This window comes from Cynocephalus volans, chromosome 5 (assembly GCF_027409185.1).
Source record: "Cynocephalus volans isolate mCynVol1 chromosome 5, mCynVol1.pri, whole genome shotgun sequence".
NCBI classification, from domain to species: domain Eukaryota; kingdom Metazoa; phylum Chordata; class Mammalia; order Dermoptera; family Cynocephalidae; genus Cynocephalus; species Cynocephalus volans.
This window is the reverse complement of record NC_084464.1, coordinates 109,194,217-109,208,104: the sequence shown is the minus strand read 5'-3', so window position 1 is coordinate 109,208,104 and position 13,888 is coordinate 109,194,217.

Genomic DNA, 13,888 nt, shown 5'->3' with positions numbered 1-13,888 from the left:
GTATACATCCAAAGGAAAGGAAAGCAGCATGTTGAAGAAATATCTTCCTTCTCATGTTCACTGTAGCATTGACAATAGCCAAAATATGGAATCAACCAAAGTGTCCATCAACAGATGAATGGATAAAGAAAATGTGGTTTATGTACACAATGGAATGCTACTCAGCCATAAAACAGAATGAAATTCAGGGCCGGCCCATGGCTCACTCGGGAGAGTGTGGTGCTGATAACACCAAGGCCATGGGTTCAGATCCTATACAGGGATGGCCGGTTGGCTCACTGGCTGAGCGTGGTGCTGACAACACCAAGCCAAGGGTTGAGATCCCCTTACTGGTCATCTTTAAAAAAAAAAAAAAAAAGTAATTCTGTCATTTGAGACAACATGGATGAACCTGGAAGACTTTATGTTACATGGAACAAGCCAGAAAGACAAACACTGCATGATCTCACTTATACATGGAATCTACAAAAATCAAACATGAAAGTAGAAAGTAGCATGGTAGTTACTAGAGGCTGGGAGGTGGGGGCTGGGAGGGCATGTTGAGGCAAATGGGAAGACGTTGACCAAAGGGTGGAAAGTTTCAGTTAGAAAGGAGGAATGAGTTTTCAAGATCTATTGCAGTTAGTTAAAAATAATGTATATTTCAAAATTAATAGAAGTAGAGAATAGAATGGTGGTTACCAGAGGTTGGAAAGGGTAGGGGGAAGAGGGGATAGTGAGAGCTTGGTTAACAGATACGAAAGTACAACTAGATAGGAGGAATAACGACTCGTGTTTTATAGCACTGTTGGGTGACTATAATTAACAATTTATTGTATATTTTCAATTAGCTAGAAGAGAGAATTTAGAATGTTTCCAACACAAAGAAATGATAAATGTTTGAAGTAATGGAGAAAAAAAAAAATGGTGGTTGCCAGGGTTTCGGGGGAGGAGGGAGGAAAGGAGGAATACACAGGTGGAGCACAGAGGGTTTATAGGACAGCAAACCTATTCTGTATGATACTGTAATGGTGAATACATGACATTACGCATCTGGGAAAACCCATAGAATGGTATAATACAAACAGGGAACCTTAATATAAGGCTGAGTTAATAACAGATCAATATTGGTTTATAACTGTAAGAAATGTACCACTCTAATGTAACATGTTAATAATAGAAACTGGGGTGGGAGGTGGGGGAGGAAGTATAGGAACTATTTTCTGCTCAATTTCTCTGTAAACCTGAAACTTCTATAAAAATAAAGTCTATTACTTAGAATAAAATCAAATAGGTTTTAAATGCTCTCACTACAGAAAATAAGTAACTGAGGTGATGGATATATTAATTAACTTGATATAATCATTCCATAATGTACACATGTATCAAAATATCACATTATAACCCATAAATACACACAATTATTTGCCAATGAAAGTAAAAATTTTAATTAAGCAAATTTTAATGAAAAAATAAAAAATAGAACACATACACAAGAAGAAATATATATTCGTATTTGAAATTCAGAATATGTAAATAAGTATAAGGAATAAAATATAAATTAACCTTAATTTTTCCATCCCAAAACACAACCATTACTATTTTTTTCTTCCTGTCTTTTTTTTTTTTTCAGAGCATTATACAATGTCATTTTGTATATGCTCTTTGGTGTATTGTTCTTCCACTGAATTCATGCTAATAAATATACTTATATATTAATATTTTTAATGGTTGCATTGAAAACCATCATGTTGCTGTACCACAATTCCCACAATTCATTTACGTTATTTTCAATGTACTGCAGGCTGCAGGAAATGTATTAGTAGCTTATCTCTACACAGATCCTTAGTTATTTTCATAGGACATATTCCTAATTAGTAATCAAGGGAATAAAAAGGAAACCCACAATGAAATACCTTTACATTGGAAAAAATAAAAAAAAGAATGATAATTGAAAATATTAGGTTGCAAAGCAAGAGGAATTCTCATACACTGGTGATGGGAGTAAAAATGGTGCTACTACTTTGGAAAATAGTTTGGCATTTTTCTCATAGAACTGAAAATATGCATATATTTACAAGCAAGCAATTCCACTCCTCAGTATATTCCCTAGAGCATCAGTTCTCAAAATTTGGTTTCAGAACCCTTTGAGACTCTTAAAAATTAAGGACCCCAAGAGGCTTTGATTATGTAGGTTATATCTATTAACACTTATCACATTAGAAATTAAAGCTGAGAAACTTAAAATTCAACAATACTCCAGCCACATTCTTTACACACAGAGCAAGACATCACTGCACATCACGTTGCCTCTGGATCTCCACTGTATACTCTTGAGATCATGAGAGTGAAAAGGGCAAATAATATCTTAGCATTATTATGAAAATAGTTTTGATATTACAGATTCCCCCTGAAAAAATTTAGGAACCCCCAATGGCCTCCAGACCTCCCTTTGGGAACTGCTGACCTCGAGAAACTCAGTGTGTGTTGTTCCAGGACACACACGTGCAAGAGTATTCGTAGTGTCACATTTGTAATTGCCCCTAAAAAGAAACAGACCTGAGTCCCATCACTAGTAGGACAAATAAATTCATTGTGGTGCATTCATAAAATAGAATGCAGCGATAGAAATGAGTGAACTTCAGCTGCACACGATCCATGGGTGAGTTTTATAAACATAATGTTGATTGAAGGAATCCAAACACAAATGAGAATCTAGTATATAATTCCATTTATATGAAATTCAAAAACAGGAAAATGAAATCATTATCTTGAGATATATTCATAGATGGTAAAACTATAAAGATAAGCAGAGATGTGACTATCAAAACAGTTAAGATAGTGGATACCTCTTATGGTGCGGATCCTGTCTTTATCTAAAATTTTGATATTTTGTTCATAATAGATTTTTTGCGCTTTTATTTTTTTAGATATTGAAACAAAATATTGCATTAAAATATTATTTATCTTGATTACTGAGTGTTTTGGCACCCACTTAAGTTTTGCTCCCGAGGCAAGAGCCTCTCTTCCCTAACCCTAGTACTGGCCTTGGTAGTGAGGGAGCAGTGTGACCAGAGAGACCCACAGGAGACTTAAGAAGCGGCAGCAATATTCTATTCCTTGGCCTGTATCTAATTATACAGTGCTTGCTTTATAATTAGACATTATACTCTACATTTATATTTTATACACTTTTCTGATGCAAGCTATATTTCACAGTAACTAGGTAACATGCATTGCTTTGGTTTCTAATAGCACTGAACACGTTTTATTTACTTATCAGCCTTTTATCTTTCCTCTTTTGTGATTCTTTTCAGCTAACATTTCTCAAGAGCCTACCCTGTGCCAGGTACATCATAACAGTCCTGTGAGATGGTAATTGTCATCTTCATTTCCCAGTTAAGAAAACTGTGGTATGAAAGGTGATTTGCCCAAGGTCACACACAGCTGTGGGACTAGAAGATGCAGTAGTAATGTTCGTGTCATTTCTCTCCTTCCATTTCTGGTTCTCTTCCTTTTGGCTGCATTTGACTATCATACACACACACACTAAAAAATGAACAGGGAAGCACGAGGCAGGTCCCCTCAGACCAGAAAGAGCTGAGAAGCAAAGCCTGCTGCTGAGGAAGGCAGGGGAGAGAGCAGAGCAGGTGTAACGGCAGGAAATAGACCTTGGAGACCCAGGAGCCATGGGGGCAGCTCCAGGAGAGCCCAAAGAGCAGCATCGGAGCTACCAAACTGGGGAGACATTCACACTTTAACTCGTGGGGACCCCTAAAATTATCCTTGTAAAGGTTTACATTCTCATCGAATAACTTTTCCCACTCCCTGGATCTGCTGGCCTTCCCACTCACTTTTTTTTCCTCCTTAGGATGATCAGCTTGATTTCCCTTCCCGTGAAATTTGGTCTTATTCTTTGCCCCTCCATTAGACTCTGTCTTAGGGCCAGTGGGAAAGGGGGGGTGAGTTGGGACTATGACAGGGGTTGTGACTATGTGTGTGTTGAGAGTGGGCAGACTGTGAGAAATTTGCTGCTCCTTCAGTTTGAAAAGTGAAACATTTCATCACCTCTCCCCACTCCGTTCCTGGCAGGCAGCACGAGCCTCGGATGCCTTCTGTGCCTCAGCTTGTGCATTTGGATTGCGTTTTGCAAACCCTACTCTTGTACAGGCTTGAGACGGACAAGCCTGTGCACCCAGGCTTTCCTGCTATGCCTTAGTCCTGATTATGCCTGAAGACACAGGCAGCAGGCTCCTGCCCATTTCAACATTTTGAATTAAAACTGAAATGTCCTCTCACTAGCCTCTATGTTATTAGTACCTGCAGCGCCTTCCATGTGGCTGTATCTGAGATCACAGAGAAACTCAAGGGAGAAACAACCTCCAAAAGGATCAGCCTGGCCAATACACCTCCTCCTGCCATTCTCCCACCCACCCCAAGCTTACCTACCATATACACAGGCTGTTGTTCAATTAATCTGCTTAGTACATTTTTAGATATTTACAATTAGGCCCTAATAAGATGGTTGTCCAACATATCAGAAATTTCACTTATTAAACTTAAAATGCTTTTTGAAGGTTCACAGTCATGATGCTCTTAAACCTAGATGTTTGAATTTTTTTTTAATTTGGCAAATCATTTCAAAAAGGCATTTTTTGTAAAACACAAGGTTTTAATTCTAAGACTTCTAGAAAAAGATTAAGAGCTCCCACCTTAATGTAAAGACTGTCAGTGTAGTTATTGAGCCATTGTGTCTAAAATATCAAATGATGGGGAAACCATTAAGTACTAAAATATTAAAAGAAAATGAAGGCAGTAATGCCCAACACTTACTCGAGGCTTAATATTTATGCTTCTGTGATCAAACTAGTAAAGCAAAGTTTAATAGGTCTTATATAAACTTCTTTTTCTTAAAAGTTTACAAGATTGCTTTTTTCTTATAACTTATTTTAATCCTCAGCACTTCTTGAATGATAGGGTTGTAAGAAGCCGAGTCTTCCCCATAAATTTCTGTGTCCTAATAAAATCTTGTTTGGGGAAAGTATGTGCAACACATAATAACTCGTTCCGGGGACAGGCTGGGAGAGCAGCAGGCAGCCAACGCCCACGGGAGAAAGCATTTGAAAGATAACCTACATTTTAAAAGAATGTGTAATAGATTTCTAACTTCTCCTACCATGAAGAAAAATGAAAATCAATCCTTCTTCTCTAAACAATGTTTCCCCACTAGTTTTTTCCCCAAGGGGCAGGACATCAGTTTGCCTTCGAAATATGAAAAAGGGGTGGGGAGAAAAGATTTTTTTAACTTGGGGGAAGAAAAGGATTAACAAAGTTCATTATAGCACACTTAACAACAGGTATACCGTAAGATAGACATTGCTAGAATGGCCGATGGAACTAACTCAAATATATTTAACAGAGGTAGCTTGTTAATAATTACCTTCAATATTCTAAAGAACTAGAAAAGGACAGACAGCAGCAGATCACATATTGGGCATTTTCATTTCCACTTCAAGACAAAGTCTCCAAGGGTATTCAGCCTCCCACTATATCCCTTCTATTCACAATTGCTTAAGATTTTTAAGCCCGAAGAATTGCCAGATCTAGACAGTAAATACATTGTGAAGTTAATTGACGTTATTAATAATAATAATACTACATAAGTTCAAAACAAAGTCTTAGGCAATGAAGAGATTACAAAATTTTGGTTAGTTTCTTACCATGATTGTCGCTGCTTTCTTGCTGTCTATAGACACACCAGGAGAATATGGGAAGTAGAATGTAGCTGTGTGTGCATTACCAGTGTCAACCTTCTTTCTTCTCAAAATAGCCTTGGCTGGTCTTCCTCCTCCCAGCATACCCTGTTTAGCCCTCACCAGCTCACCTTTGCAGTGCTGCTCTCTCCCAGACCCAGAGCTGAGTGACAGACACTGTTTATGTGAAAAGCACATTTAATAAGGGTGTGTTTGATTCAACAGTTGAAAGAGTTAAAGAGGTGCGCCCTTATTTTTCGGGTGTGACACTCAACCAAAGTTGCTGAAAAGACAACAGAGGAAGTAGTAGGTGGTTTGGGGAAAGTTGCTCTGCATACATTAAGATAATACGAAAAACCTGATTATAGGTAGAGAGGAAATAGGTAGAGGAAGAAGGATACCTAGATTTGATTTTCTTTCTCTGGTGAACAGGTCAATTTTCTTTAATGCTGAGTTTTGGAGGATTTTGTTTTTGTTTTTGTTTTAATTCCAGCTTTTATTTCCTTATGCTTTTATTTTTGCAAAGGTATAAATTATAAATCACAAACCACATTCCATGTAACATTACAAAAAGTGTGTGCAAGCATGCAACATAATAGTAGAAAAGTCAAAAATTATGTCCAACTCATTACTACTCAATTGACACCTATATTCATCAATAGATATAACTCAATAATCATAAATTATCATAATACTTACTCCAGTAGTGCCTAATTTATAAATTTCTTATCAGGAGTTTTCAGTACTTGGTTACGTTACTTAACAAAATAGTCATACCAATATTAGACCTCTTAGTTACTTACATCTTTATTCTTAGGTGATATAAATCAGAAAAAAATGCTCTCCTATTTCTTTCATCAGGACCACCAATATTGAAACATTTATTATGCACCTACTGGTCATAAATAGGAAATGTCAATGTATTGGTAATGGTGAGTATGTGTGTAAAGGGCTAGAAAGCACATAACGTAAAATTTACCATCTTAACCATTTTTAAGTATACAGTTCCGTAATGTTAACTGTATTCACATTGCTGTGCAATAGATCTCTAGAACTTTTTCATCTTGAAAAACTGAAACTCTGTACCCATTGAGCAAGTCCCCAACCCTCTCTGCCCCTAGACCCTGGCAAACACAACTCTACTTTCTGTCTCTATGAGTTTGATTACTTTAGGTACCTTATATAACCATAATCACATAGTATTTGTTTTTTGTGACTGGCTTATTTCACTTAGCATAATGTCCTCAAGTTTCGTCCATGTGGTAGTTTGTGACAGGATTTCCTCCTTTCTAAAGACTGAATAATATTCTGTTGTATGGATATACCACATTTTCTTTACTCATTCACCTGTTGATAGTCATTTGGATTGCTTCCATCTCTCGGCTATCACGAATAATGCTGAATGAACATGAGTGTGTAAATATCCCTCTGAGATCCTGCTCTCAATGCTTCTGAATATGTACCCAGAAGTGAGAATCCTGGATCACATGGTAATTCTATTTTTAATTTTTTTGAAGAATCACCATATTGTTTTCCATAGTAGCTGCACCATTTTACATTCCCCACAGCAGTGCATAGGGTTCCAATCTCTCAACATCTTTACCAACACTTGTTATTTTCTGGTTTTTTGATGGTGGTCAGCCTAATAGATATGAGGTGATATCTCTTTGTGGTTTTGCTTTGCATTTCTCTAATGGTAAGTGATGTTGAGCATCTTTTCAGAAGCTTGTTGACCATTTGTATATCTTCTTTGGAGAAATATCTATTCAGGTCTTTTACTCATTTTTCAATAGGTATATTTTGTTTGTTTTCGTTTTTGAGAAGGGTACTATTCTTAAGAAAAGTTATAAGAAGTAGATAGCCACACCTAATTTTAAAAATAGATTACAAACTTCTCTAGAAAGTGAAACGATTCACTTTCTCCTGGTCTAAACTCGGCTGTAATTTCCTCTGTAATAGTCTACGTAAAAAGATAAAATTTAAACAGATTGAAAGTTAAACTCTCCTAAAAGTAAAAAAAAGAAAAAGAAAAAGAAAAACTTACATAATCACTTAAAAAATAGAAAAGGTTTATTTATGAAGAAGAGATTCGATAGTCATTTGCCAATCATAACTGTATTTATAGAATGTCACACTAATGGTTACATGAGGGCTGTCATATTTCATTTATTCATTCAACAAGCATTATTGGTTGCCAGCTCTCTGTTAGTCTCTGCATATTTAGCGATCAAAAGACACAGTTCCTGACACCAAGGAACTCACAGTTTGGGGTAAAATGGAAAGGACAGATGTGGGAAGAGAATACAAGGGGATATTCTTATTGAGAAGTATGTATAGGATGAGTGGACATATGATGATAGCTACCATTTATGGCTGGCCTGTGTAGAAAAAGTAGTGCTTTGTTGGGGGGGGGGGTAGCATTTGAATTAATACTTAAAATACATATACCCTAGCTCTGGGTCCTTTTTTCTTCCTTTCTTTCTTTCTATAGAAGCATTATGGCTGATAGCAGTTAAAACCCTTATAATCTGATATTAACCTAATAATCAATTCTGTGGCAATCATTTATATTAAATACATTTATTTGGTACTATGACTATACAAGTAGTTGACAACATAATCTGGAAATAAGAATTCTTCTACTGACCCAACCTACATGGGAAATTAATATCTTCTGTATATAAGTACCTACCATGTACTTACTATGTGAGGGATAGAGAATATAAGGCTGACTTTGACTTCTAGAAGCTTACAGACTTGTCTATAAAACAACCACCAATGTGCAAGCAAACATGTAATTAAGTGCTAAAGTATGTAGTAGAAACATTTGTGATGCTTTAAGAGTTCAAAGAGGAGGAGATCGGTGAGGGTATGCAGCCAGAAGACCATAGGAAGAGCATAGGAGTAGCCTTGAAGGATAGATTTAACAAGGCAAGGATCAAGAAAAGGCATTCCAGGTGAGAGGACCAACCTGAAGACAGGTGACCAAGTGACTACAGGCATGGGGGCCTAACTGGACTTATGGGGTATAGGCGAAGGTCAGTGGAATAAGTAAGTGGAAGGCTGAATAAGTGTGATTAATCTGCTTTGTGGAAGGCCTCAAAAGGCAGGTCAAGAACTTTAGGTATGATGTCATAGGAAATATAAAATCTTTGCTGGTTTCTGAGCAGAGAAGTGACATGGTCTGAAGCAGTGTTGGAGGAAGACAAGCATGACTGGACAAGGACCTGGAGGTAGCAGTTCAGACGTGGGGTGCTAAGGAGCCTGAAGTGACCACTGATTGTGGAAATGGAGGAAAGAAAAGAAAGGACTGAGGGAAAGCAGACACAGAAAGAGAGATGAATTTAAGGAAACTCCATGGTGCAGAGTCTCGAGGCTTTGGAGAATGCTGGGGAGCTCCACTGGAAGGTTGGGAGTCTGGTTTGGGTCATGTTGAACTTAGGAGATAGTTAATATTTCCAAGGAGAAGTGTATACAAACCATGTAAGTTTCACTCTCATCACTATACATTTACACTTTATCTGAACCCTAAGTCAGTCACACATTAGATCTCAATTCGGTAGGGAAAAATATAAGCAACAGTTTATGGCATTATTGGCTCTATTATATAGAGAACTAAGTGCTATTTGTTCCCCATAAAAGACAAAAGACAATTTATCTGCCTTCAGCCTCCATCAGCATTTTACAGTTTTTGATCAGGAGTCAGTTCTTTTGCACGCAGCCTCTACACAGGTGTCTCATGCTGAGCCACTTCTGTAGTGAGAGGTTCATTAATAAGCATAAATAATAACTACTCTGACATGCTCGTATTTCATCATTTTGTTTAAATAAGGCGTTTGAAAAAAGGTTATGCTTTGTGATTATCATAATGAATGAAATAAAAATAGCAAACCTGTAGTTTTGTTTTTAAACAAACCAATAAAATCCTCTTGCAAGAGACTTCATTAAATTAATATCATACAGAGATGAGAGAAATACCTGCCAGTTTTATTTACTTTTCAGCCTTACTAAGGCATTGAACTGTGTCATTAGTACACATTTTTTTGGAGTACAAATTGAAAAATGATCATGTGCACATCACTAGCAACAGGGCTTTCACAAAGTTGAGAAAGGAATGAGAATTTGGCGCACCTTCTATTTCCTGTCCTCTCGGCCGAATTCCCCAAGGGTCAGCTCTTGCTTGGGGACTTTCCTTACATGCTCATTCTTTCTGTGGATCTGTATTCCTGTCCCCTGAACCTATTTCTGAGTTTCTGCAAAGCACAGAGGTGGGGCTAGATACTAAGGAAAGCAAAAGTGCTGGCACCCGACTTTCCTCCCACATTTGCCTGCCCTGCCCTTCCATATCACATTGGAAAAAACTTACAGAAACATTTCAGCTACGAGTCACAATGTGCACATGAATAAATGCAGACTACGTGTTTACAGGCCATATACATCTTCCCAGCGCAGAAACTCATGCTTAAACTTTGAGAATTTCCAGAAATAATCTTTAACTTGCCATCCTCTTTGAATCCACTCAATCTATTACATCAGGTTTTAACGAATTCCTCTTTCACAGTCTCCCTGGTGAAATGTTCCCCCATAAACTGAACCCAGAATTTTCTTTCTGTCTTATTCATTTAGCAAACATCATGCCAGGCAAGCCTGGTTTAAAGATGGATATGTCATGGTTATTGCTCCCCCAAACTTACACCTCTATCAGGAAAACAGCTCACATTCTTGCCAGGGTGAACAAGGGATCCACCTGGCTGTTTTAAAAAGCCAACAGCATTACATCACTCCAACTTTGTGGGTATATTTGAATAAAAAACTGGGTAGAAATCTGAGAGGAAAACAACAGCTGTAATGTGGGCTGACTTATTAGCCTAAGGGCTCCCCTATGGTTGGCTTTTCATGTCCTGATGGAACCATTAGTCTCTCCGTAGAAGAAAAACTCTTCCCATAGATCTTCACATGTTCCTCAACCAGTGCACTTTTTAGACAGACATTTAATCTGTTTCCCTAGCTATTAATTAACAAACTCAACTCTGTCACTTACAGAGAATAATTTTGTGTTCTTGTTCCTAGATTAAATAAAATGAACTGAAACCAAACTCTAAACAACATAAACTACAACCGAACTAAAATGATTCAAAATCATTAATGTTTTCATTTTCAATCTACAAAAAAAAAAAAATGATGAGGGAATTATGTCTTCTTTTCCAAACATTATTTGAAGACTTTTACATTTAAAATAGTAATTAATTTGAAGTTTTTCCTACTATTTCAAAGCAACTTTTGGTCTTGTGACACAATCAAATCAACATTTACCAAGATTGTGGAGGCTCCCAGATTTCCACCCCCGGGTGTATTTGCCCTTTGAGTGTGGGCAGGACCCATGAATGTGATATCACTCCCACGATTGGGTTCCATTATCAGCAAAGGTGAAGGGATTTTTGCAGATGTAGTTATTCCCTAAAGAATTGACTTAGTGTGACTCAAAAGGGGGATTATCCTGGGTAGGCCTGACCTAATCAGGTGATTCCTTTAAAAGAGCATCTGGAGGTCAGGATTTGAAGCATCAGAGACTCTCTCTCTTGATGGCCTTAGAGAAGCAAGCAGCTATGAGTTCTACAGCTGCAAGAAAATGAATCCTGCCAATAACTGTGTGAGGCTAGAAGAGGAGCCCAAACCTCAGGTGAGACTGTGGCCCCAGCTGACACTGTGACTACAGCCTTGTGAGACCCTGAGTAGAGAACTCAGCTGAGCCTCATCCAGACTCTTGACCTACAGAAACTTAGATGTGTGTTGTTTTCAGCTGATAATTTATGCAGCAATAGAAAACTTAATATTCAATAAATATTTATTGGTCACTGTTTATGTACTAGGCACTGTGGTATATTTTGCATAGGATTTTTAAAATAGTATAAGGATTAGTTCATGTATTTGAGTAATTTTAATCCACTGCGGACCATCATTGGCACCTAAGTGATGACAAAATAAGCGTAAGTATCTGAATTAGTTGTATCAACTAAGAGTTTTAGGAATGTGAAGGAAAGGGTAATCAGGGAAGGCTTTGTGAAGGTGTGGGCACAAGCTAGGGTTTGAATAGTTTGTTAGGTAGAAATGGGGGGATTAACATCATAGGCAAAGGGAAGAGCATGAGCAAAGCATAGATGGACAAGTGCAATGTCTGTTCAGGGAGGTCCTGTGGAGCTCTTGGGTGGCTCACACTTAGGGGTTGGCTGGGACTTATTTGGAGGTCTACAGGCAACCACTGAAGCGATCAAGAGAAGTACATTTGTGCATTAACAAAGATGGCAAGTGTTTGGATCTCCTGTGTTGAGAGGGTGACTGTTTGCTTGGTATAGGAGAGGATAAGAGAAGAGCCTTTGCTCTGCTCTTTCTGGCTTTTCAGATATTGATTCTGCAGTCTTCTCTGCTTCCTGCCTCTTGGGAATTTCATGCTATGCAGTAAACATTAGGTTTTCTTCCCAATGATATCGCAGGTGTCTTGTTTACTAACAGAAAGGAAATTTTGCTCTTTGCAACAAAACACTAACTGTATCCATTAGTGCAGGGGGTTGGGTGGCATGTAGCAGCATCATTCATAAATCTACACTGCGGTTCTCCATTTAAGAGACCAGCCACCCCTTAGAATTTCATTATGCTAAGAAGAAGATAATAGTTTCAAAATCTCCTGTGCATTTTAGTGGACAGAGACCTACAATAAGATGGCCCTTGGCTTAGCAGAGAAATTTTTAAAATATTTATACAGTAAACAATTGTTTGGTTCCACATACTGTCCAGCTGCCAAAAAAAAAAGCTCAGTCAGAGTAGGAAGTAGAGATTTTCATGGAAGAAAAAAGACCGTGAATTTGGAGGATTGAAGATTGGTCTCTAGAAATAGTAAGAAGTTCAGACCTAAAGAAAAAGGCCAGTGAAAAATTCTTGGTGTGTGGAATGGCTGAGCACATATTATGAACCACAGTAACCAATCTGTAATTTTCAACTGTTTAGCATGCAGCGCCAAGCCCTCAGTAAAAGTTTACTGTATGTAACTGCCTTAAGGTTTGGGGAAATCAAGGAGACTGGTTCTGTGTACAAAGGAAGCACGAAGGAGAGGAGAGAGAGGGAATGAAGCAAAGAATCAGAACCCGAGGGGGTGGGGACGGTGGGAGGATGTTGCCTTTGTCTAGCATGTGGAATGGGGGTTTCCACATTTTTATTTAAATATTAAAGGACAGGGCCGGCCTGTGGCTCACTCGGGAGAGTGTGGTGCTGATAACACTAAGGCCACGGGTTCGGATCCTGTATAGGGATGGCCGGTTGGCTCACTGGCTGAGCGATGCTGACAACACCAAGTCAAGGTTTAAGATCCCCTTACCGGTCATCTTTTAAAAAAATAAAAAAATAATAATAATAAAATAAATAAATGTTAAAGGACAGGTGCCCTCATATGGCAGGAAGTTAGGGGACACCAGATAGCAGCATTATGTTTTTATGAATTGAAACCATAAGGGTTAACTGTGTCCCACTCATTTTGCTAAGCACTTTATATACATAAGCTCACTGAATCTGCATAGGTACATTTATTGTCCCCATTTACAAATGAGGAGGCAAGCTCAGAGAAGGCGAGTGACTTGCCCGAGGGCACACAGTTAATAAACAGTGCCCACAGTCAAGGCCGGGGCTGCTGGGCTCCACATCACAGGGTCCTCCCCTCTCTTCTCCATTGCCAGCTTCCACCACTGCTGTCCCACAAGCCACCTGTTTCTCGTTTCCTCGTGTCTCTCTCACAGCCTTTTTGCTTACCTTTCTCTTACTAATTTTTTTTTATCTTCACCCCCCAATTGCCAGTGTAATTTCTGCTGTCTCTTGGGGATGTCCAGTCATCTTCTGAGGGCCTCTCTCTTGGTACAATTCTATAACATACAGACCATGTCACATTCATTTTACAGATCAGATCTTCTGCCTCCTTGAGGTTAGGGGACTTGACTGAGGCCACACAGGAAGAGGCAAGACTAGGTGCTATCGAGGGACTCTTCCTCCCTGGTGACACTGACTGGTCTTGTCTGAAGTCAGGAGGTGGCCATGATGGCTGCCAGAGTCCAACAGCCCATGTCCCCAATTCCCGGGGCCATTGCTTCAGCACCAACTGCTATCCCTGCTTC